Genomic DNA, 23983 nt, shown 5'->3' on the forward strand with positions numbered 1-23983 from the left:
TTTGTTTTTCCCTCCTGTTTTTATCGCGCCTGGGCTAAATACGGCCGTGAGGTTGTTCCTCCCATTAGTCGTCTGTATGGAAACGTGAATAAAACAATAAAAGCGATTGTATCCCAGGTGGCGTTGTCATGCAAAGGCGGTTGTATAAATAGCCTCCATAACAATATAATCGACCGTAGCATGTGACTGTGAGTCACATTTCTATTCTTGAAATTTATTTGTTGGCCTCATGACAACAGAAGTGTCAGATATACAGTACTGTAGCTGTTTACGGTTGGCGCATAAAATCTACGGTGTGTTCCATCCACATTTCATTACCCTAAACCTGCGTTCGGCCTCTGACTTCTTGCACATTAACTTCCATCTTTCTAATATCATGATTAGAACACAAAAATGCTTACAGTAGACATTCGGTTCACCGACATGTTCTTACAGCCTATCAGAATTTGGACCTCAAGCAAATATTTTAGTCTACTTTTCCATACTTTTTTGTCGCTCTGTCCACACAACAAAGGTGACAGTGGAAGAAGTGGCTTAATTTCACTTTTACAATTTTCAAAAACTCAAACATCACACGGCAGCTATTTTCGGAGCAGTTATGAAGTCCATGTGGAGGGATATTTGGAAGCCCAGGATAGAATCTTTTGCAACTGGATAGCAGTGCTTGAACATCTAGGGACCAAGCGACCAAGCACATTGTTTAGGATAAGACATAAAAAATAATGCAAGAACATTTTTATTCTTCTGAACCCCCCTCTTGCTGAGGTTTTGAACGTTTGGGATGACTTTCACGTACTTTTACTAAGGAGGACTGAAAGGGTGATGAGAAATGTTGGGATACATAGAGGAGGTGATAAGACGGACTGGGCACCAGAGATCTATCTTTCTATCTGTTTCTCATTGTCAGTTGTCTCCAACTTTGATCTTCCCTTTTTTTCCTCCCGGCAAGACGCTGTACCTTGAATAGGAAGCATTAATGGTTTTCCCATTTTAAAGACTAGGCACTCATTCCTCGCCTTCTTCAGAGAGTGGATGCCCTAGCCAAGGTTATCAATTTTTGTAAACCAGTGTCTGCAGAACATTTATCATCTCTTAATGAAGCAGTGATAAGGCCCTGTTCTCGCGGTGCCTCTTCCTGCTAATAAGCGTCAAGAGATGTTGTACTTGTTCATGTTATTTTCAAGAAAGTCATCCATCCTTGCACTTTCTTTCTTTCTTCAAATCCACGGATGAAAACCCTTATGGACCGAGTCAACAGACTATAATAAACCCAAAAGGACTCCAAAGGGAGAGAGATACAACTTATAGGAAAAGGTGATAAATGAATAAATTGGAGGGAATAGAATTTAAACCCGATACCCTGAATTCAGGAGACTTCAGCAGAAAGCAGGAACGAATTTGCTCCTCGCCTAAATATTTGGAGATTAGAAAATTACACAACCGCAATAGGCAAACTATTCCACATTTAAGGTGTAGCCACGATAAAACTAGCAAACTATCCAGACATCCTCGCTACTTTCATGGATACATAATTGCCGTCAGCTCTTTAGTGGGTTATTGTGGTTTCCTAAGCAACAATCACTTCAGGGTGTGACGACCCTGCCTACACTAGTTAGGGTAGAAGAGATCTATAGCCTTGGCAGGACACTCCGAAATCAAACCTGTGGGTAGAAGGGACCTTTTAGCCTTGGTAGGCAACCCTTTTAAGAAATAGTTACTCCGAATATAAACCTTGTTCTCCAACCTTGTACCGTGGCCTTCCATGGTCTTGGATTTGAGTTCCCTTGTCTGAGGATCCAATCAGGCATTTATCCTCTTTTTCGTTCACTTTCCTGTTTTTTCGAAAAGTCTGTAGGACAGGCTGATGAGAAAGCAAAAGTTGCTTGGTAGATCATCAGGAAAGCGCCTTCTTGTTTACCAAGTCTTCCTTCTAGACTTTTCATAATTTCTAAATCCATCCAGACTGTCCTCCCCAGTTGCTGTGGCAAATCTGACGGATTTATTATTTGCCTTACAGGGTGTGCCGGCCCCACCTTGTCGACCAGTTGCATCCGGCGTTTTTCACAGTGACATATGGTCACGTTTGTAGATACTTTCAACAGATTTTTTCAATAATCTAAATACTGTTGTTGTTGATGGTATTGTTGTTTATTGTTCCGTTGATTTTACTATTGTTTTCAGTCTATACATTAGTTTTGCTACTGATTTTATGTTGTTAATTTAAATTCTTTCCGGAGACATTGAGCTGAACCATGGACCTGTTACTCATTACAGCAAGGAAAATTGCAAAGTACTTTGCCCAAATATTCGAGGCTGAGGCTTAAGGCCAAATTTTCTAGATCTCCAGAGGTGTGCCCGTTACTACGATTTGATGTTTTTATCTGAGACTCTTGTAAGTAGCAACAAGTTTTTAATCCCAGGGTTTGATGGCCCTAATTTTATTTATCGCCGCAACATCCCACTTGCTCAAGGTAGGCTGTATACACTAAGTCCGGACGACCTATATATCGCCAGAAAAATATGAAGTGTTGCCAAGAAGTGATTTGTTTTACAATTTTTAGAAAGTTCTACACTGTATTAGTATTTGCTTTTTACCGCAATCCAAATATCGACAATTCTGTATATGCCTGTCTCTTGGAAAGGATTAGTGTGGCTCAGTCTCAGGATTCAAAAGCTTAATTCGTTATTTGTGGAGACTGTAATGCAAAGCTCAGCTAGTGGCTAAATTCAGATTCCACAGATCAGCATGGCCGGTCTGTTCTTGAGTTGTGTGTATATTCCGATTTTGATCAACTAATTGAGGAACCCACACACATTTCTGGCAGTAGACCTCATATTCACAGATGTTCCAGCTATTGTCAAGTCAAAGGTCTGTGAATATATAGGCACTTCTGATCATTGCGCCACTGAGATGGACATATCTGTCAATCAGTACATTCCTAATGCCACCATTGGAAAAAGGGCCTGACTGAAATGTAGAGCCAGTTGGGATCACAATTCTGAAGCTTGTCAGGCACTTAATATTTCAGATGCTATATTAGACCCTGATCCCAGGAAGACTTTGAAATGCTGATGGTTATTTTAATAAGGTATGTCCCTAGAAAGGTCATCAAATTCAGGACAAATGACCGGCCATGGTTTGATGACACATGTAGACGAACTTACCATGACAAACAGACCAAGTTCAACACATGGAGGCAGCCAAGAGAAATTAAATAATTCTTTGAAGAGGAAACTTGAAGGAATTACTCAGCCTTATCTGTGATGGGCCAAATTGGTATTATCTATCTTTGGGTCAGGCTTGCTTTCCATTCCACCGCTACTAACAGATGATTGTAGATTGGTTACTGGCCCTAGGGGAAAAGGCTGAACTGGTTCATCGAGCTTTTGAAGCTAAGCAATCAGCTGAGGATGTCCCTCTCCCTGATGCTTGTCATCCTGAACCTATTCTTACAAAATTTGCATTTCGCTCTGGGGATGTTAAGAAAATTCTGGATAATCTTGATAGTTGGGGTGGAGAAGATCTTGATGGTCTCTTTTCTTTGTTTTTTAAAAATGTTTCTAGTGTGTTGTCTCCCTAGATTAGTAGATTCTATAGATTTTTAAGTCGATGAAATATCTTTGCGGATGAACACAAGCTTTGTAATGCAGTGCCTGTTCCAAAGAGTGGCATATCTGCAGACTGCAGTAACAACAGCCCAATTTCTCTTCTCCCTGTGCTCTCCAAAGTTGCTGAAAAACTTATTTTTAAGGCACTATATAAGTATTTGGAATATAAAGGATTGTTAACTGATAGTCAATATGCATACAGGAAGCAGATAGGTACCTGCGATGCTCTTTTAGACTTGACAAGCCATTTGCAAGAGAACCTTGATAAGGGTTTTGAGTGCAGAGTAATTCAAATAGATTTTGGTGCTGCTTTCGATGTAGTACATCATAAAGCGCTTATTAATAAACTCCGGAATGAATCTTAGAGTGGGTGGCTATGTTTTAGGATTACTTCAAGATTTCTTTACTGGTAGGCAGCAGCGAGTTGCTGTTGATGGGCGTCCTTAGTGAAACAAGACCTATTGTATCTGGACTTACACTACCCACAGGGTATTGTTCTTGGTCCACTCTTATTTTTGGTGTATACTAGCGATATTGTTGTTGGCCTGGAAAACAAGATTTTTCAGTATGGCGGTGATGCAACACTTGTGGGTGTAGTAAAATCTCTACTTAAGTGAAATGAAGCCTCCCTTAGCCTCATTCGGGACATGGACCGGATCAGTGAATGGTGTAGTCGGTGGGGTATGAGGCTGACCTGTAGTGAAACGAAAACACTGTTGATTAGCAGATATCTTACTGATTTTCCACCCCATCCTCCCCTCCAGGTGGAAGGGAAATTGCTGAATGAGTCTTAAGCTTTAACTATTCTGGGTGTAACTTTTGACTCACATCTTACTTTTGAGAAACATATAATGAAAGTTTCGGCAAATGTCGCACGAAAGTTATGTATTGTTCTTAAGGCCTCATATATTTAGAACTGATAAAATCAGTGCAACGTGTTTTGGGTCATTTGTGCTTCCTTTACTGGAATACTGTTCTCCGGTGTGGATGTCTGCTTCTGCCAGAGATTTATCTCTTTTAGATAGTGGTTCGTGGTGACGGGTTTCTGTATCCTAATATTAGCAGTTACTACTTGGACCATCGACGGATGGTCTCTTGTTTGTCACTTATTTATAAGTTGTATTTTAATAGAGCTCTGTCACATTCACAATTGATCCCTGATCCCATTTTTCTGCCGAGAGCAACCAGATTCGCTTAACAGCAGCACCAATATGAAGTAAACGTGCCTCGCTGTCGAACATCTCAGTTCCAGAAGTCCTTCATTCCTCACACCGTTGTCTCCTTGAGGATGTCCGGCAATTGGAATTTTCTAAGTTCAAGCGAAGATGCAATGCGTTACTACCCTAATGCTATTCTCCTTGCATTTTAATGCATTGTTATCTATTTATTAATTTATTACATTATTTTTTCTTTTTAATAAGTGAGATCTTTCTTTCTTTATTTGCCTTTACCTTTTCTTACTTCCTAATGAACACCATATTCTTTAAAAGCTTGAATTTCAAGTGAATGGCCCATGTGGGCTTGTTCCATATGAATAGGGTTCATCTTCTGAATAATAATAATAAAATTGTGTGAGTGTCAGCGGAAAATGAGGGACTACGTTGGGTAACTGAAGAGCCAGGGTAGATCGGGCTTTACAAGTGGGAACATGAAACCAGATGCAGTGAGTCAAGCGGGGAGGTCTGGTTTCTTCCATTGTTTATATGTTGTGCATAAGTTTTTTATCATCATCATCATCATTTGCATCACCGTCGCTTCCAGTGATCTGCAAAACAAAAGTAGCTCTTTGAAATTTGTTATTCATGTCTTTCATATGTTTTCACTTCCACCTCATAGTCCTCCTCCAAGCAGGTCCAGGCCATTCTCTCACATACATTTTTAGAAAAAGATTAATTTATTTTCATCTAACTGTTATTTTCGTTCCTAATAGACTCCCTACACATATTCTCATGCTTCCTGGACATCCTTATCCTTTCCTATACTTCTTTCGTCAGCCTATCATCCGTCATTCTTTCCACGTGACCAATCCATATCGAAATAATCTGAGACATCATTACGCGCGCTGACCTTTTTACTATTTCTTTCACGTGTTTTCACATTTCTCACCATTTCAATTCCTCTTGTGCCACATACACTACATTGACATTGCACCTCAGCAGTTTCAGTCTGGCATCTTTCATTCAAATTTAACATCCACAATTCATTTCCATATAGGAGAGATGGCTCAACAAGTGTTTCATACATTTCCAATTAGACCTATATAGACACCCGAAGTGTCTTTCACATGCACTTGGACACCTTACTTGCCTCACCAATTATTATTATTATTATTATTATTATTATTATTATTATTATTATTATTATTACTTAGGTGAACCTTATTCATATAAAACAAGCCCACAGGGTTATTAACTCGAAATTCAAGCTTCCAAAGGATATGGTGTTTAGTTATTAGAAAAAATAAATTAACTAAATGGTATATAAACAGAGAAGAATGTAAATAAATTATGAAAGTACAAGGAGAATTGTTTTAGGGTAGCATTGCATTGCATCTACACTTGAACTTTTGAGGTTCTGTGACACCTCTTCTCTTATTCTGCCTTCATCCACTCATCCCAAATACTTATACGAATCAATCACTTCCATTTCCACCATTAACACAACAGTCTTTGTCTGATCTTCACGGTTTCCATTATAATTTCTTTCTCACATTTATTTTGAACTTTCTCATTATTTACACACTTCCAATCTCTTTTTCTAGCTCCTAAAATTCCACTTCGATGTCTCAATGCAGCATTGGATCATCATCTGACATCAACCATCCCACTTTCCGTTCTCGACCCATTTTCTTATCCCACAAATTTACATATACATCTACTGTACCTTCTCTAATTTCTGGCATCTCTCCATCTATATATATAATGAAGAGCCACGAAGATGCAACAAAGCCAAGTCTTAGAACCACTTTTACACCAAACAAGTCACTCTCGTGCATACATATTCGAACATATACTTCACTTGTTTCATAAAAAACGTGTAATCACTCTCAGAATCGTATCTTTTGTTGCATATATTCATAACAGCCTCCAATTTGCTTCTCTGATGATTCTGTCATGAGCTTTTTTCCAGGTCAGGTCAAAGCATGACATATGCATCTTTTCTCCTTTGCTTTCAAATTCCCACGAAACTGATAACCATTCTCTTTGCCTTTACACATGCAGAGAGGAAGGTTAATGAACGAAACGTCCTCAGAATGAAAGACGCAAATGGAGGGAAGTTGTTTGATGTGAATAAAGCCTTAGATAGTCTTAAAGATTTGTTGAATGGTGAGAAAAGAAGAGAGGCAGAGCAGAAAGATGCATGAGTGGAAAGGGTTAACGCATGCTTGTGGAAATAACAGGTGAGGATATAAGGAGAGCAATCAAGAGGGTGAAGAATAGAGACCAGGGTGCTGTTGTACAGGTCATAGTGTAAGTGAGTGGCTGATTTTCACTGTAAAATAGCTTTTTATTCTCTGTAAAGTTCTTGTTCACCTTCTCCCCCTCTGTTCTTATTACCTACCGTCTACTTGACTACCCAGTCCATCCTCCCGTGTGCCGGCACACGATCTTCCCTTCTGTCATGCAACCGCTTCTCAACTAACCGCCTGTTTTTCATCACTAAACCTTTTATTTCCTCATCCCACCAAGTTCTAATTGTATTCCCTCTTCCTTCTTCATTCTTATACTCACAAAACTCCCTGCTGTACCTACGACACCCACTCTCAAATTATATATATATATATCTATCTATCTATATATATATATATATATATATATATATATATATATATATATATATATATATATATATATATATATATATATATATATATACTGTATATATTATATATAATATATATATATATATATATATTTTCATGATGTTGCCTTGTAATACGTATATCCTCCTATAATATTGACATATTTACTTTTTTCATGTGTTATGTTTAATGATAATGGTTGTTGAAGTGTCATATTTAGTTTGACATCAGATCTCAAAAGTACTAATGATTACTTGATAGCGTAATTTAGAATTATTATTATAATTTTAATAGTAACGTAATTTAGAACGAATATCTTTCTTGGTAAAAGCGTAGTATGTGAACACGTGTGTGTGTCCAGGAAGGGCTTGTTTTATTTCAATTGTCATCAGTTCAGATAAGAGCGAGCGCTTTGTTTTGGGGTTAGCGATGACAGATTTGCAAAACAAACGCCAATTCGTCCCATACGGGCTCAAGACGAGTGATTTCATGTTGTTGCATGCATTGTTTGAGTCACGTTCGCCACTTTGCGAGAAAGAATACGTGTCCTGATCAATTACGTCATGTTTTGTAAGATGCGTTCAAAACGTTTTGCTGGGATGACGTAACTTTCCTTCTAGAAGCTTCTCCATTGTATCTCGCACCCAAAACGCTTTAATGACGTCACCTCCCTGCTTCTAGAACTTTTGTATCTCGTACCCAAAATGCTTTAATGACATCACGTAATTGTTTCACTGTTACTGAATCCTAAAATTTGTTTCATTCTGATTTCTGAGACCAGTCGATTTGGTTCCATATCTCTCTCTCTCATTCCTAATTAGGAAGAGATTACTTTTAACGTAAAATTTTGTGGTCACTTTTAACATTAACTTTGAAATCTGAATTTAGCAAAAGTTATTTAGTTCATAACGGCGCCTGGTAAAAAGTGTGTATTGTGTAACGCAGCTGCAGCAAGTGATTTACAGAGGTTTTTCACAAGTTGTGTAAGGTAACGTGAAATTTTACTTATTGATACCATGGTATGATAAGTTAGGAGGTTATGGTGTGATAAGTTAGGAAATTTTGAACAAGTGAAATCATTATTGATAAATCTTACGTGTATTTTTTGTGTGTTTTTCTATTTACAATTTCTTTATATTTTCACATTTTTTATGTTTGTGATGTAACATTTATTCACATAGCATTGTAAATATTTCTTGGTAATTTAACACTGCATACTTAATTTAACATTGCATACTTAATTTAACATTGCATACTTGATTTCATTTATTGAGATTTTCTTTTTAAATCTTGAGTGATTCTTGATAGTTTAAATTTTACTTGATTAATTTAAATTCTGATAAAGTTTTTGTGAATTAGTTTTGTTTCATAATTTAATTCAAGAATTCATTGAGTTTTGTGTTATTTTCAACTAATAGTAAATTTTCAGATTGTGAATTCTAATTGATTGTGAATTCTAGTTATAAACTTTGAATCTGAAAATAAATTTTTGTATTTAACATTTTTAGAAAAACAGTGTTTCATTTATTGATCACCAGTGAATAGGATTGATTGTGTGCATAAGGCAAAGTGATAAACATGTTTTGTTCTTTTAGTTTTGCTAAAGTGAATTAAGACCAGGAAAACAGTTAGAGCTTTTTGATGGAGTGATGCCCTTTTACTCTAGAAGATTTCTAGTTTAATTTTTTATACCTCACACATATTCTGACGAACTTAGTTTGATTTTCAAGTGATTGATAAATAAGTTTTTCTTAAAAAAAGGATCACTGTTACACTTTAGAGTACTCAGTCGTAACAATTAATGTTATGAGAGTTCAGGTATCTGGCTGAAGTGAGGTATATTTTGAATCTTGAGATTAGTTGTGTAATAACCAGGTACTTGATACGCATCGTGACAATAATATTGTTTGGTGCCCAGAGACCCGGGAAACAAAACAAAATATCACTCTGGTTTTATAGTTTATACTGCTGGTGTTAGGGATATATTTTGATAGAGAGTGACCACATAGTTATTTTTGCTTTGTATTGTGAATTATTTAGTTGAGTAACTTAGAGAAAAATGGCTCTGTTCAATGTTCAGAGGTTTTTAGCAGCTCCTTCCATCCAAGAGTTATCTGAATCCAACCTGACTAAGGCACAGTGGATTGCTTTAGCAGTAGCATGTGGGGTAATGTGTCTAGTGGTATGATTAAGGCACAAATCAAATATATTGCAATCCAAGCGTTGATGGACTCTGGTAAAGTAGATGAAGAGTTAGGAGAGCCACAGGAATTGTTGAATGCAGCTGAGGCAGAATTTACAGATAAACATGAGCAAAAGAAAGAAAAAGTGATGCAGAAGCAGAACTTAGACGTATAGAAGCAGAAGAAAATTTGATTAAGCTGAGGATACAGGCTGACAGAGAAAAAATGCAAGCAGAAAGAGAAAAGAGAACATAGAGAGAAAAGAGAAAAGAAAGGAAAGAGAAGAAGAAAAAAAGCAGAAGAAGAAAGAGAAAAGAGCAAAAGAAGAAAGAGAAAGAGCAAGACATGAAAGGGAGATGGAGTTAATAAAAAAGCTCGATCCACATTACCTGTAATACACTAAATCTAACCCTACTCAAAGGTAATTCAGACCCCATATTTGATGTAGTAAGAGTGCAGAAGTTAATTCCAAAAATTACAGAAGAAGCCCCAGATGAGTTTTTTGATCACTTTGAAAAAGTAGCTTCAGGTATGGGATGGCCAGGATAAATGGTCAGTCTTGTTACAGAGTGTTCTCATTGGTAAAGGAAAAAGTGCCTATTTAGCCTTATCAGCTGATCAGTGTAAAGAGTACAAGGTACTCAAACATAATGTGCTAAGTTTACAGATGACCCCTGAATATTATAATGAAAGATTCAGATCTTTGAGAAAGGATGACAAGATAACTTTCTTGGATTATGCTTACAAAGTAAGAAGATGTTTTAAACGATGGTTGGAGGCTGCTAAAGTTAAATCTATGGACGAACTTGAGGAGTTAGTAGTCCTAGAACAATATCTTAGAGGAATTCCTGAACACATAAAGCCTATTTAAGAGAGAGAGAGGTTAAAAAACTTGACAAAGCTGCTACATTGAGCGAAGATTTTAATATAATTTCTAGCAAAAGAAATTATAATGTCAAGTACCAGAACCAACAACGCACAGGTTTCAGATCTCATCCAAATTTCAGGAACATTACAACTGGAAATCCTTCTAGTGGCTATGCCAATACAAAGTCAGGTAACACCCTCAGCAATTAAATGTTAAATCCTCATCATCCAGTCAGTTTCAAAGACAGATACAGAAGACTAATGTTGTCTGCTACAAGTGTGGAAGAGTAGGACACTACAGTCGAGATTGTTATCAGACACAACAGCAGACCAAACCAGTTGGTCAAGTGGGTTAAAGGTAACCAGGTGAAGCAAACTACGAAGAGCAGTGTGGAACGACTGAGACTAAACAAGCAGAGTGTTTAGCAACCAGTGGAAATGTAACTTCAAGCAGTGAGTGGCTGAGCAGCTTGGAGGCTTTAAACCATATATCTATGAAGGTACGCTGACAACTCAGGGAGGAAGTGTGCCCAGGTACCAGTCAAGGTATTACGTGATACAGGAGTAACCATAGTGTGGTAGTTCGTGGTGCTCACCACAGTTGGAGAAGAATCTCACTGGAGATTCAGTTATTTTGAAGGGTATAGGAGGAGAAGAGTAACTCCCTATATGCCCGCTTGCATTTGTCCTGTGAATTGGTGACAGGAAATGTTGATTTTGCTGTAAAGGACTCACTAGCTGTTGAAGGTGTACATGTTTTTACTGGGTAATGAAGTTGGTGGTGTACCATTTGTTCCTTGTCCTATAGTGACAGACAAACCGTTAAGGGTTAGTCCTACAGTAGCTTTAGAGAAGAAAACCCCACCTGTTTCCAAGTTGTGTAACTACCAGGAGTATGAAGAGAACTATGTCTGCAAGTGAAAATACTGAGGATTTACCTGCACTAGAAGAATCAAGTGAAGGATCTTTAAGATTAGAAGAACTGTTCCAGGAAAGCAAGTTTCCCCAGTGTTAGTAGTGAAGAGATTTCCCAAGAAGAAGAGGGATCCTGTTGTTATTGAAGAGACTCCGAGTAGTCAAAGAGTTCCTGAAGATGGTAATGAAACTGTAGAAGCAGAGTTAGCAGATATGGAGAGTTCAGCCCTTGAAGTTGGTCAAGTGACAAGAGAGAAGCTAATGAAACTGCAGAAGAGGGATACAACGTTGGCTGATTTGTTCTTCAGAGTTGTTGATCAGAAGAGATGCAACAAACCTCTACCTGTTATTATCTAAAGGAAGGATTGCTAATGAGGAAGCATCGACCTGCAGATATACCAGGAAATGCTGAAGGGGGTGAATATCATCAAATTTTGGATTCATATCCATTAAGAGAAAACAAGTTGTAGCGGTAGCGCACGAGTCTGGACATATGGGAATCAGGAAGACTGTTGAGAAGGTTATGAAGTATTTTTTCTGGCCTGACTTCACAAGACGTTAGTACCCTGCAGGAGTGTGTCACACATGCCAGATAGCTGGAAACCGAATGGTTCATTCAGAAAGCACCCTACATCCCATAGAAGTTAGAGGAGAACCCTTTAGCAAGGTGTAATTATAGATGTGGTTGGCCACTTCCGGAAACAAAGAAAGGAAATGAATATCTATTAACATTAATGTGTGTCCAGTGACTAGTATCCTGAGGCGATTCCTGTAAGAAGTATAAGTGCAAAGGTAATTGCTGAGAAGTTATGAAAGTTTTTCCAAGTTTGGAATACCAGAAATTAAAAAGTGATAGAGGAACGAACTTTACTTCAAAATTATTCCAGGATGTGATGAACTTGTTAGAGTAAAAACAACAGTTATCAACTGCTTATCATCCAGAGAGCTCAAAGAGCCTTGGAAAGGTTCCACCAGACATTGAAAAGTATGTTAACTAAGTATTGCAATGAATCAGGAAGAGAATGGGATGCTGGTTTACCTTTTAATGTTATTTGAAGTTAGGAATGCTTATCAAGAGCATGGGATGTTCACCAAATGAAATGATTTTTGGTCGAGACATTAGAGGTCCATTGAAGATTCTTGCAGAGAATTGGGAAGAAAATCAGAGGAAACAAGGAGAATATGTGAAGAACTTGAGGAAAAGATTAAGAGAAATTAGAAAATTCTCTTTAGAAAATTTGAAAATAAGTCAAGAGAAAATGAAAAGGAAATATGATGCTAAAACTAAGCTAAGAAATTTTAGTATTGGACAGCAAGTTCTAGTGTTCTTACCAGTGGAAAAGATTTCCTTACCACATAAGTTTCAAGGTCCTATAGGATAATAGAGAAGTTAAGTGATCGAACATGTGATTGGAAACACCAGGAAGAAGAAAACGACAGAGGAAGATGACATGTGAACCTTTTGAACCTTACTTCTCAGAGACTAAAACTGAAACAGTGTCAATAACACAAACAACTTCATCTACAGAGGACGATGATTTACATGAATTAGGAGCTGAAAACAAGATGAACAATTCTTCAATATTAGAAAATTTGGAAGATAAACTAAAACATCTGAGTGTTGAGCAAAGTAGTGAATTAAGTGAGTTATTCAAAGTTTCCTGAAATTTTTGCAGATGTACCTAGGTGTACCAATCTGACAAAGCATGAGATAAAGATCAGAGAAGATGGAAAACCTTTTTAAATGAGAGCTTATCGCTTATCGCCTTTTCATCGAGATGTTTTGAAGAAAGAAGTTGAATATTTGTTGCAGCATGGATTAGCAGAATCAGTTCAAGTCATTATAGTTCTCCTTGTGTGTTAGTGAAGAAACCAGATGGCTCATTTAGGATGTGTACTGATTATAGGAAACTGAATTCCATCAGTGTGGCTGACAATTATCCCTTTGCTCTTTATTGATCAATTACTTGATAATATTGGGCAAGCCAAATTTGTTTCAAGATAGACTTGTTGAAAGGATATTACCAAATTCCTTAGATGAGAATGCTAAGTTGCTGTCAGCTTTCATTACTCCTTTGGACTGTATCAATACACTGTTTGCCGTTTGGTCTGATGAATGCACCTGCAACATTCAGCGAGAGTGATGGATCAACTAATAGGATCAATAGAAGGAGTAGGGCGTGTATACCTTTATGACATTGTGATTTATTCTAATACATGGGAAGAACATCTGAAGATATTAAGGAAAGTGTTCAAGAAACTTCGGGAAGCAGACTAACAATCAACTTACAAAAAGTGAGTTTGGAAGGCAACTATTGCAGTACCTAGATTTGAAGTTGGAAAAGGCCTTCGCTCCTATTGACGCTAATGTAGAAGGTATCCATGCAGAGCTCCCTCCTCATGAGGAAACAGCTAAAGATTTTTGGGCATGGCTGGATTTTATCGCCGCTTCTGTCCAAATTTCTCAGCCGTCGTAGCTCCTTAACTGACTTAACCAGTCCTAAAGAAAGTTTGATTGGACTCAGAATGTCAAGAATCATTTGAGAAGGTTAAATATATTAACTTCAAGACCAGTGCTTCAAGCTCCAGACTTCAATAAAAGTTAAGTGATACAAGTTGATGCATCCGACTGTGGAATTGGAGCTGTTCTACTTCAAAAGATGACAACAGAATCTTTACATCCAGTATGTTTTATGTCTTCAAAGTTGAAAAAGCACCAGAAAACATACTCAACAATTGAAAAGAAACATTAGCATTAATCACAGCATTGAAAAAGTTTGAAGTGTATGTGAACCGACCTGGAATGAAGAAATTTTAGTATTGTCGGATCATGCCAATCTCATTCATCAATAAGATGAAAAATAATAATATGAGACTGACCAGGTGGTCTTTATGCCTGCAACCATATAATGTAAGTGTTAAACACATTTCAGGAAAAGATAATGTCAGCAGAATTATTTATCCCGTTGTGAATCGTTGATTCAAACCGGGATAAGCACTTCTCGGGAGAATTTCATGATGTTGCCTGTAATACGTATATCCTCTATAATATTGACATATTTACTTTTTCATGTGTTATGTTTAATGATAATGGTTTGTTGAAGTGTCATATTTAGTTTGACATCAGATCTCAAAAGTACTAATGATTACTGATAGCGTAATTTAAATTATTATTATAATTTTAATAGTAACGTAATTTAGAAACGAATATCTTTCTTGGTAAAAGCGTAGTATGTGAACACGTGTGTGTGTGTCCAGGAAGGCTTGTTTTATTTCAATTGTCATCAGTTCAGATAAGAGCGAGCTTTGTTTTGGGGTTAGATGACAGATTTTCAAAACAAACATAAATTCGTCCACACAGGCTCAAGACAGTGATTTCATGTTGTTGCATGCATTGTTTGAGTCACGTTCGCCACTTCTAGAAAGAATACGTGTCCTGATCAATTACGTCATGTTTTGTAAGAATCACGTTCAAAACGTTTTTGCTGGAATGACGTAACTTTCCTTCTAGAAGCTTCTCCATTGTATCTCTTTTAAAACGCTTTAATGACGTCCACCTCCTGCTTCTAGAACTTTTGCATCTCGTACCCAAAATGCTTTAATGACATCACGTAATTGTTTCACTGTTGAATCAAATTTGTTTCCATTCTTGATTTCTGAGACCAGTCGATTTGGTTCCATATCTCTCTCTCTCTCTCTCATTCCTAATTAGGAAGAGATTACTTAACGTAAATTTTTGTGGTCACTTTTAACATTAACTTTGAAATCTGAATTTAGCAAAAGTTATTTAGTTCGTAACGGCGCCTGGTAAAAAGTGTGTATTGTGTAACGAGCTGCAGCAAGTGATTTACAGAGGTTTTCACAAGTTGTGTAAGGTAACGTGAAATTTTACTTATTGATACCATGGTATGATAAGTTAGGAGGTTATGGTGTGATAAGTTGAAATTTGAACAAGTGAAATCATTATTGATAAATCTTACGTGTATTTTTGTGTGTTTTTCTATTTACAATTTCTTTATATTTTCACATTTTTTATGTTTGTGATGTAACATTTATTCACATAGCATTGTAAATATTTCTTGGTAATTTAACACTGCATACTTAATTTAACATTGCATACTTAATTTAACATTGCATACTTGATTTCATTTATTGAGATTTTCTTTTTAAATCTTGAGTGATTCTTGATAGTTTAAATTTTACTTGATTAATTTAAATTCCTGATAAAGTTTTTGTGAATTAGTTTTGTTTCATAATTTAATTCAAGAATTCATTGAGTTTTGTGTTATTTTCAACTAATAAAAATTTTTCAGATTGTGAATTCTAATGATTGTGAATTCTAGTTATAAACTTTGAATCTGAAAAATAAATTTTTGTATTTAATGTTTTTAGAAAAACAGTGTTTCATTTATTGATCACCAGTGAATAGGATTGATTGTGTGTGCATAAGGCAAAGTGATAAACACGTTTTGTTCTTTAGTTTTGCTAAAGTGAATTAAGACCAAGAAACAGTTAGAGTTTTTGATGGAGTGATGCCCTTTACTCTAGAAGATTTCTAGTTTAATTTTTATACCTCACACATATTCTGACGAACTTAGTTTGATTTTTTCAAGTGATTGATAAATAAGTTTTTCTTAAGGGATCACTATTACCTTTAAGAGTACTCAGTCGTAACAATTAATGTTATGAGAGTTCAGGTATCTGTTTTAGAAGTGAGGTATATTTTTGAATCTTGAGATTAGTTGTGTAATAACCAGGTACTTGATACGCATCGTGACAATATATATATATATATATATATATAAATATAAATATATATATATATATATATATAGAGAGAATATATATATAGAGAGAGAGAGAGAGAGAGAGAGAGAGAGAGAGAAACGTTACTTTCTTACCCAATTGTTATCGGTGTACTGGAATTATTATTATATCATATTATCATATTATTATTATTATTATTATTATTATTATTATTATTATTATTATTATTATTAGTATTATTATTATTATTATTGCTGTTGTAGCATCCTACTTGTCTTATTATTTACTAAATGTTTATTTAAGTTGTATATATACTGTATATTTATTTATTTATATATATATATATATATATATATATATATATATATATATATATATATATATATATATATATATATATATATATATATATATATCTTAAATAAGCATTTAGTAAATAATCAGACAGCAGGGAACCTACAGTAATAATAATAATAATAATAATAATAATAATAATAATAATAATAATAATAATAATAATAATAATAATAATAATAATAATAATAATAATATTTTTATTTATCTCTTCTCTTTCTTTTTCTCCTCTAGCTCCAGAGCACCAGTGTCTTCCCGAAGGATGTGGTGTTGTCTTCCTTCGTCACAGCCAGATCATGTAGCCGTATCCAGGTAAAATTAGGGAGGAGACCATCTCTGAGGCCAGTAGCATTGCAGATAATGGCTGTTTCAACGACATTTATATAGTCTTCTGTATTCTTCTTACAATCTTCCTTTCATCAGTGTGTAGCTGGTGTATCAAGTTACCAAAAATTCAGTTCACTAACTGATCTGTTAACTGCACCAAACCCCAACCCCTACAGTGCTATAAATAGCCTACGTGTGTAACTTGCATGTCAATCCATTCACTATTTGTAAATGACCGCCAGAACACGCTTGTCGGAACGTCAGAGGTAATAAAACTAAAACAACAGGAAAACTTTACATGTTCTTAGGAAACTTGATACACCAGCTACACGCTGATGAAAAGATGATTGTAAGAAGAATAGAGAAGGCTCTATATAAACTGAATGCAGTAGAAACACCGATTAATTTCAATGCTACTGCTCTCAGAGGTCTCCTCCCTAATTATACCCGGTACAGCTACCTGATCCAGCTGTGACGAGAAGACAGCGCCACATCCTTCAGGAGGACACTGGTGCTCAGCCAGCTGGAAGAGAGAAATAATAATAGGAGCGCCTGCAGTTTACGTTGACGCGGGTGTCGTCTGCCAGTTTTCTAGTCGAGGAGGAATACCAACATACGAAATCGGTACTAAAATGACGAAACCATAGCTAACCAACCTAACCTAACCTAGTGCGGCGTGCCCTTACCTAGCCTGGACCCCCCCAGAAAGATAGAGAACATGGCGTTTCGTGTGGAATTACTTACCTTGGCGGACGGGACAAACGGCGCTACGTGGCGTCAACGTAAACTGCAAACTACCCTAATAATAATAATAATAATAATAATAATAATAATAATAATAATAATAATAATAATAATAGTTCAGTGTACCAATACGTTGGGGTAAAATATGTTTTCTATGAAGGCGAAATTTCTTCATAGAAAACGAACTTTTTAACATTTATAGCAATAACTCAATTATATTTTAATTCCCTGTCCGGTAAAACTCGATAAGTTTCCTGATTCCTAAACATATCTTCATTATATATAACAGTATTCTATTTTTCAGTATTTACGTACGGTAACAACAATTCCTGTCCACAAATTTTAAGTATGCATAATCTATGTAGCACGACTAAGCTCAAACTCACTCTCTCTGATACTAATCTAAAATATTTAAGAGTGATATACACACGATAAACGAAGCTTACCTCCATGTGTACGAACTCATTACCTAGAGGAAAAGATTCAGTTTTTCTAAGGAAGCATTACAGGTTCATTAGAAATGCGAACATTTATTATACTACTGTTTACATTTTTGATGTTGAACAACCACTTTTGAAGTATATATCAGCGTCAACGCCTACTGATTCACGAGTGACCTTAGATAACTCTCAAATGGTTCCGAGAGGAGTTCCTAAAGGTTCTTCTATTCTTATTGGTGCGAATTGACGAAGCTGCGTCTCTCATTTTTTCTTACCCATAATAAAGGATCTCTTCTGAAACTGTGCTGTTTACCTTAATCTCCAATAAGTTAAGGATGTATTCTGAAACCTCCCAGTAGGGGGTTTGTGCCGTCAGTGCACCTCACGTGGTGCACTGTAGGCATTACTTCAGGTACTTTGCAGCGTTCCTTCAGCCCCTGGCTGCAACCCCTTTGATTGTACCTCCGTTCATATTCCCTTTCTTCCACCTTACTTTCCACCCTCTCCTAACAATTGATTCATAGTGCAACTGCAAGGTTTTCCTCCTGTTACACCTTTCAAACCTTTTTACTGTCAACTTCTGTTTCAGCGCTGAATGACCTCATAGATCCCAGCACTTGGCCTTTGGTCTAAATTATATATTCTATCTATCTATTCTGAAACCTAGTACTATTTACCTCATCCGTGACTCATATAAACCCCTTATGGCCATTTCATTCATATGCAGACGATTATTATTTTCATAAATCGTGTTTTCTTTTCCTTAGTGTTTCTCTGAAGCAAGTTTTCAGTTTTGTTTTATATTGTCAGATACTGTGACCAGGGATGTAGATATTAATTGTTGTATTAGAGAGGCCATAGAAATATTGTCGAAGCTAGATGTTAGATATTTTGCTCTCCTCGCGTGACGAACGTCCTGTTATCTTTGTCAGGTCAGATCAAACACATACACACACACACACACACACACACACACACACACACATATATATATATATATATATATATATATATATATATATATATATATGTTATGTGTGTGTGATAACTGTAATATGTGTGAGTATATACATTCATACATACTATACTATAATATATATATATATATATATATATATATATATATATATATATATATATATATATTTACTGCCTTGTAAAATGCATATCTTTCCATGACTTTGATATATTGACTGTTCTAGTTATCATGTGCTCTGTGTAATGATAATAATTGTTGGAGTATTGTATGTAGTGTAATGTCAGATCTCAAAAGAGTTAGTGATTTAGATATCTTAACAGCGTAATTTAGAATTAATAATACGTTTTTAATAATAACATAGTATATCAGCAACAGGAAGATGACAGCAGTATTCTACATCCAAGTGTGTTTCATGTCTTCAAAGTTGAAAAAGCACAGAAAATTTATTCAGCGATAAAAAAGAAACACTAGCATTAATCACAGCATTGAGAAAGTTTAATGTGTTTGTGAATAGGCCCAAGAATGAAGAAATTTTAGTGTTGTCTGACGACAACCCTATCTCATTCATCAGTAAGATGAAAAATAACATCAGAGACTGACCAGGTGGTCTTTATGCCTGCAGCCGTATAATGTAAAAGTGAAACACATTTCAGGAAAAGATAATGTCGTAGCAGATTATTTATCCCATTGTGAAATGTTAGATTCAAACCTGGGATAACTATTCTTCTGGGGGAAGGAATTTCATGATATTGCCTTGTAAAATGTGTATCTTTTGATGATTTTGATATATTTACTGTTCTAGTTATCATGTGTTCTGTGTAATGATAATTATTGTTGACGTATCGTATGCAGTGTAATGTCAGATCTCAAAAGAGTTAGTGATTTAGATAACTTAGCAGCGTAATTTAGAATTAATAATATGTTTTTAATAATAACATAGTATATCAGCAACATGTGTGTGTGGTAGCAAAGGCTTGTTTTGCTTTGGTTGTCTTCGCGAAAGATAGTGTTGACAGGTCAGGGTAACATTAGGCTGCTCATTTCTGAAAGCCTACTTTGGTTCTTCGTCCCGTTTTAAAAACATGCCATTTATTATTAGCCAGCTGCCACCTGTTTTGATCGTGTTAAGATTTCGTTAAAGGCTTTGTCCCATAAGATTTTCTGGTAAAAACGTGTACCTTTTTGAGAAATATGAACAAGTGTTGCACTGAAGCACATGGCAATTGCGTCATGTTTAAGAGTACATTGCTCTGATCACTTATTGTTCTAATGCGCTAGTTTTGGCCCCAAAATGTTTTGCTCATGAAGTGACGTCATCTCCCTCTTCTAGAATTTTCTCTTGTATCTCATTCCCAAAATGCCTTAATAATGACATCATCTGATTGTTTCATTTCTAACTGGAATCCAAAAGTTTGCTCATTCTGATTTCAGTGACCGTTTGTGTGGTTCTCTCTCTCTCTCTTTCTTTCTTTAAAAGAGAGAAGTTATTAACGTAAAAATTTTTGTGTGGTCATTGATATTAATTTTAGCTTTTGAGATCTGAATGTAGGAAAAGTGTGTATATTCATAATGGTGCCTATCAAAAAGTTTGTTTTGTAAATCGTGAGCAGCTGAATTTCAGGTGATTTTGCGAGAGTTTTCACAAGCTTGTGTAAGGTAAAGTGAATTTTACTTATTATTACCATGGTATAATAAGGTATATTGAGGAATTTTTGCCTTTGTGAAATTATTATTGGTAAATCTTTTGTGTATTTTTGTGTTCTTGTGTTTGTAATCTCTTAATTTTTCACATTTTATATAGTGGTGACTTAACATTCATTTACTTGACAATTTAAGTATTTCTTCATAATTTAACATAGCATACTCGATATACTAATTTTCTTTTCAAATCTTGAGTAATTCTTGATAGTTTAAATTTTGCTTGATTGATTTAATTTCTTGATAAATTAACCTTTGTAATTTAAGTCAAGAATTAATTAAATTTTATGTTGTTTTCAAGTAATAGTAAATTTTTCATATTGTGAATTCTAATTTTAAAATTTGAATTTAAAAATATTTTTTTATTTAAAACTTAAAAAAAAAAAACAGTGAATGTGATTAATTGTGTGCATAAGGCAAAGTGATAAACATGTTTTGTTCCTTTAGCTTTGCTGAAATGAATTAAGACCAGGGAAACAGTTAAAGTTGTTTGATGGAGTGATGCCCTTTTACTCTAGTATATTTCTTTTTTAATTGTTGATGCCTCACACTTGTTTTGATAAACTTAGTTTGATTTTTCATGTGATTAATAAGCTTTTTAAGGGATCACGTACCTTTAGAGTACTCAGCTGTAGTTCTATGGCTGAGGTGAGGTAAATTTTTGAATTCTGATTTTAGTTGTGTAATAAATCCAGGTACTTGAACACATCGTGATTATATATATATATATATATATATATATATATATATATATATATATATATATATATATATATATATATATATATGTATAACTGAATCACGGAAATATGGAACGTGATGAATATATAAAATAAAAGATAAAATCCACGAAGGAAACGGAAACACTAGTGTCGAAAGGCCTCGCAGCACTCCAGTGTTTCCGTTTCCTTCATTGATTTTATCTTTATTTATATGTATATATATATATATATATATATATATATATATATATATATATATATATATATATATATATATATATACTCGTATATGTATTCTGAAAGGAGAATTAAAAGAAGTCTCACAAACATTTATTAAGTAATCATGTTTATTCATACATTTCTAGGTGAATAATAAGAAGTTAGCACTGGTAAATGTATGTAATAGATTTGAACACCGTATCTACATATGTACAGACAATACTTGACTTGAAAAAAAAAGGCCATTGTATCGAAATATGTCGTTGATATCGTTACGGAAAGCGGGAAAACATAAATAGAGGAGCATGAAGACATTTTTTTTGTATTGCTATTTGATTAAAGGAAATAAAATTAATATGAAACGGAACTGAAGCTTTTTTCCTCTCTTCTTAAAAGAACAAGAAGTTGAAACCCACCACACGGCAGGGTTATAGGCGATCGGTCTACCCAGTCTGCCTCTGAGGTTTCAATGTTAACTACTGGCCTCTTGTGGTTTCAATGGTAACTACGTATATTTAAATACACTAGAAGTGAAGAAGACGGTACAGGCCATTTTTCCAAGAGTAAAATCCATTGAGGCAGGTAACCCAATGCCTAGGTAGCCTAGGCCAGGCCCAGGCCCGAGGACATGAGGACTAGGAGGAAAGAAGTGTCAAGGGGCTTCAACACGAAGGAGGCGATTTGGTGACCCTCTGAGGACATTTATCTCGTCAGGGTACTTGTGACCTTGACTGAAGGGCTGGAATTTGGGACGAATATAAATATAATTACTCAAAGATTTTGACTGAAAAAGTTCCTGGGTTCTATCAGTGACGCCTTCAGTCTGTTTTAGAAGAGGGGGAAAAAGGCTTCGTTTCATGATTTGCTTTTTTAAATTAGGGCTGTTCAAAGTGAATTCTTCCAGTCATGATTTCACTGGGAAAGGAGGCATTAATAAATCACGTAGAGATGGAATCATAAACGATAACATGACGCCTGTTGAAAAGATGCAAGCAAAGTGCTTATGCTTCGGATTACTTATTACAACATATCATTTTTCACGTATACTCGTCCTGGACCTTGAGGTGGTCGTGACCTACGCTGATCACTGATCATCACTCTGCAATTGACTGCTCGAAGGAGCAGGAGAATGCTCTGACATAAGCTAACGATGTCAAGAATAATCCGTGGAAAAATTTTGCGTTTATGACTGAAACTGACAAATAATTGGATACATATAAACAGAATGCAAATAAATGGATAGACTGGACTTTCGTAAAAATGTTCATATAGTAAAGTAAATATAAATGTTATATATTTATATATTATACAGGTAATTTTATATATATACAAATATATATATATATATATATATATATATATATATATATATATATATATATATATATATATATATATATATATATATATATATATATATATATATATATATATAAATATAAATTGCTCAGTCAGTTTCGACTTTATGTAACCAAGCAAAATCTATTAGGCCAATGGTAAAGCAAAAGCATTTAGTGGAACCTTTTGGATTTTATTTGAGTTTTCAGAAGTTGGTTCAAGCAGCTAGTGGGCCGTATTCTAAAGTTTATCTAGCTATTTTTTAAGGTATTAAATTGACATGACTGGGTTCGTCTGTGAAAATCAAACTGGATATTTTCAGATACTGATGCAGAATTGTTCAAAGCGAGTTCATTCTTACATTCCAGATCAGGAGACAGATAACCCAGATGGTCACTAAGGCGAAAATGGGTTCGTTGGTACAATTACCTACCACCCAGCAATAAAAATTAGTACATATATATATATATATATATATATATATATATATATATATATATATATATATATATATACTATATATATATATATATATATATATATATGAAAACATAGTCAACTCTACAGTACATTGAACAGCACGTCTAAACACAGTATTTCTTTTTCAGAAAAATTTTTAAGACGGACACAAATTTTTAAAATTTTTTCATTGACAAAATATTTTTGACAATATATTTGGAAGAATATTCGTTGCTAGTTCAGTAGAAAAATAGGTAATTTTATATTTTTGATTTTAAATTCTTCCTTTAAAGAGTTATTGTTAAAAAATATATTTGGACAAATATATTCGTCGTTAGTCCAGTAGAAAAATTGGTAATTTTATACCTCTAATACTTAAACAAAAATAAAATCCCGTCCAACAAGTTACATTCAATTCCCAGACCAACACTGAAATCTGAAATAAAACGGTTCAACAATTTCATGTTGACCCATCTTAACGATTACCTGTTTTCTGTAGGATAGAACCAGTCGTCCCAACGGGAAGAGAAACGCAGAGGAAGGAGAGTCAGAAAGGAAAA

The sequence above is a fragment of the Macrobrachium rosenbergii genome, chromosome 56, assembly GCF_040412425.1.
Source record: "Macrobrachium rosenbergii isolate ZJJX-2024 chromosome 56, ASM4041242v1, whole genome shotgun sequence".
Classification (NCBI taxonomy): Eukaryota; Metazoa; Arthropoda; class Malacostraca; order Decapoda; family Palaemonidae; genus Macrobrachium; species Macrobrachium rosenbergii.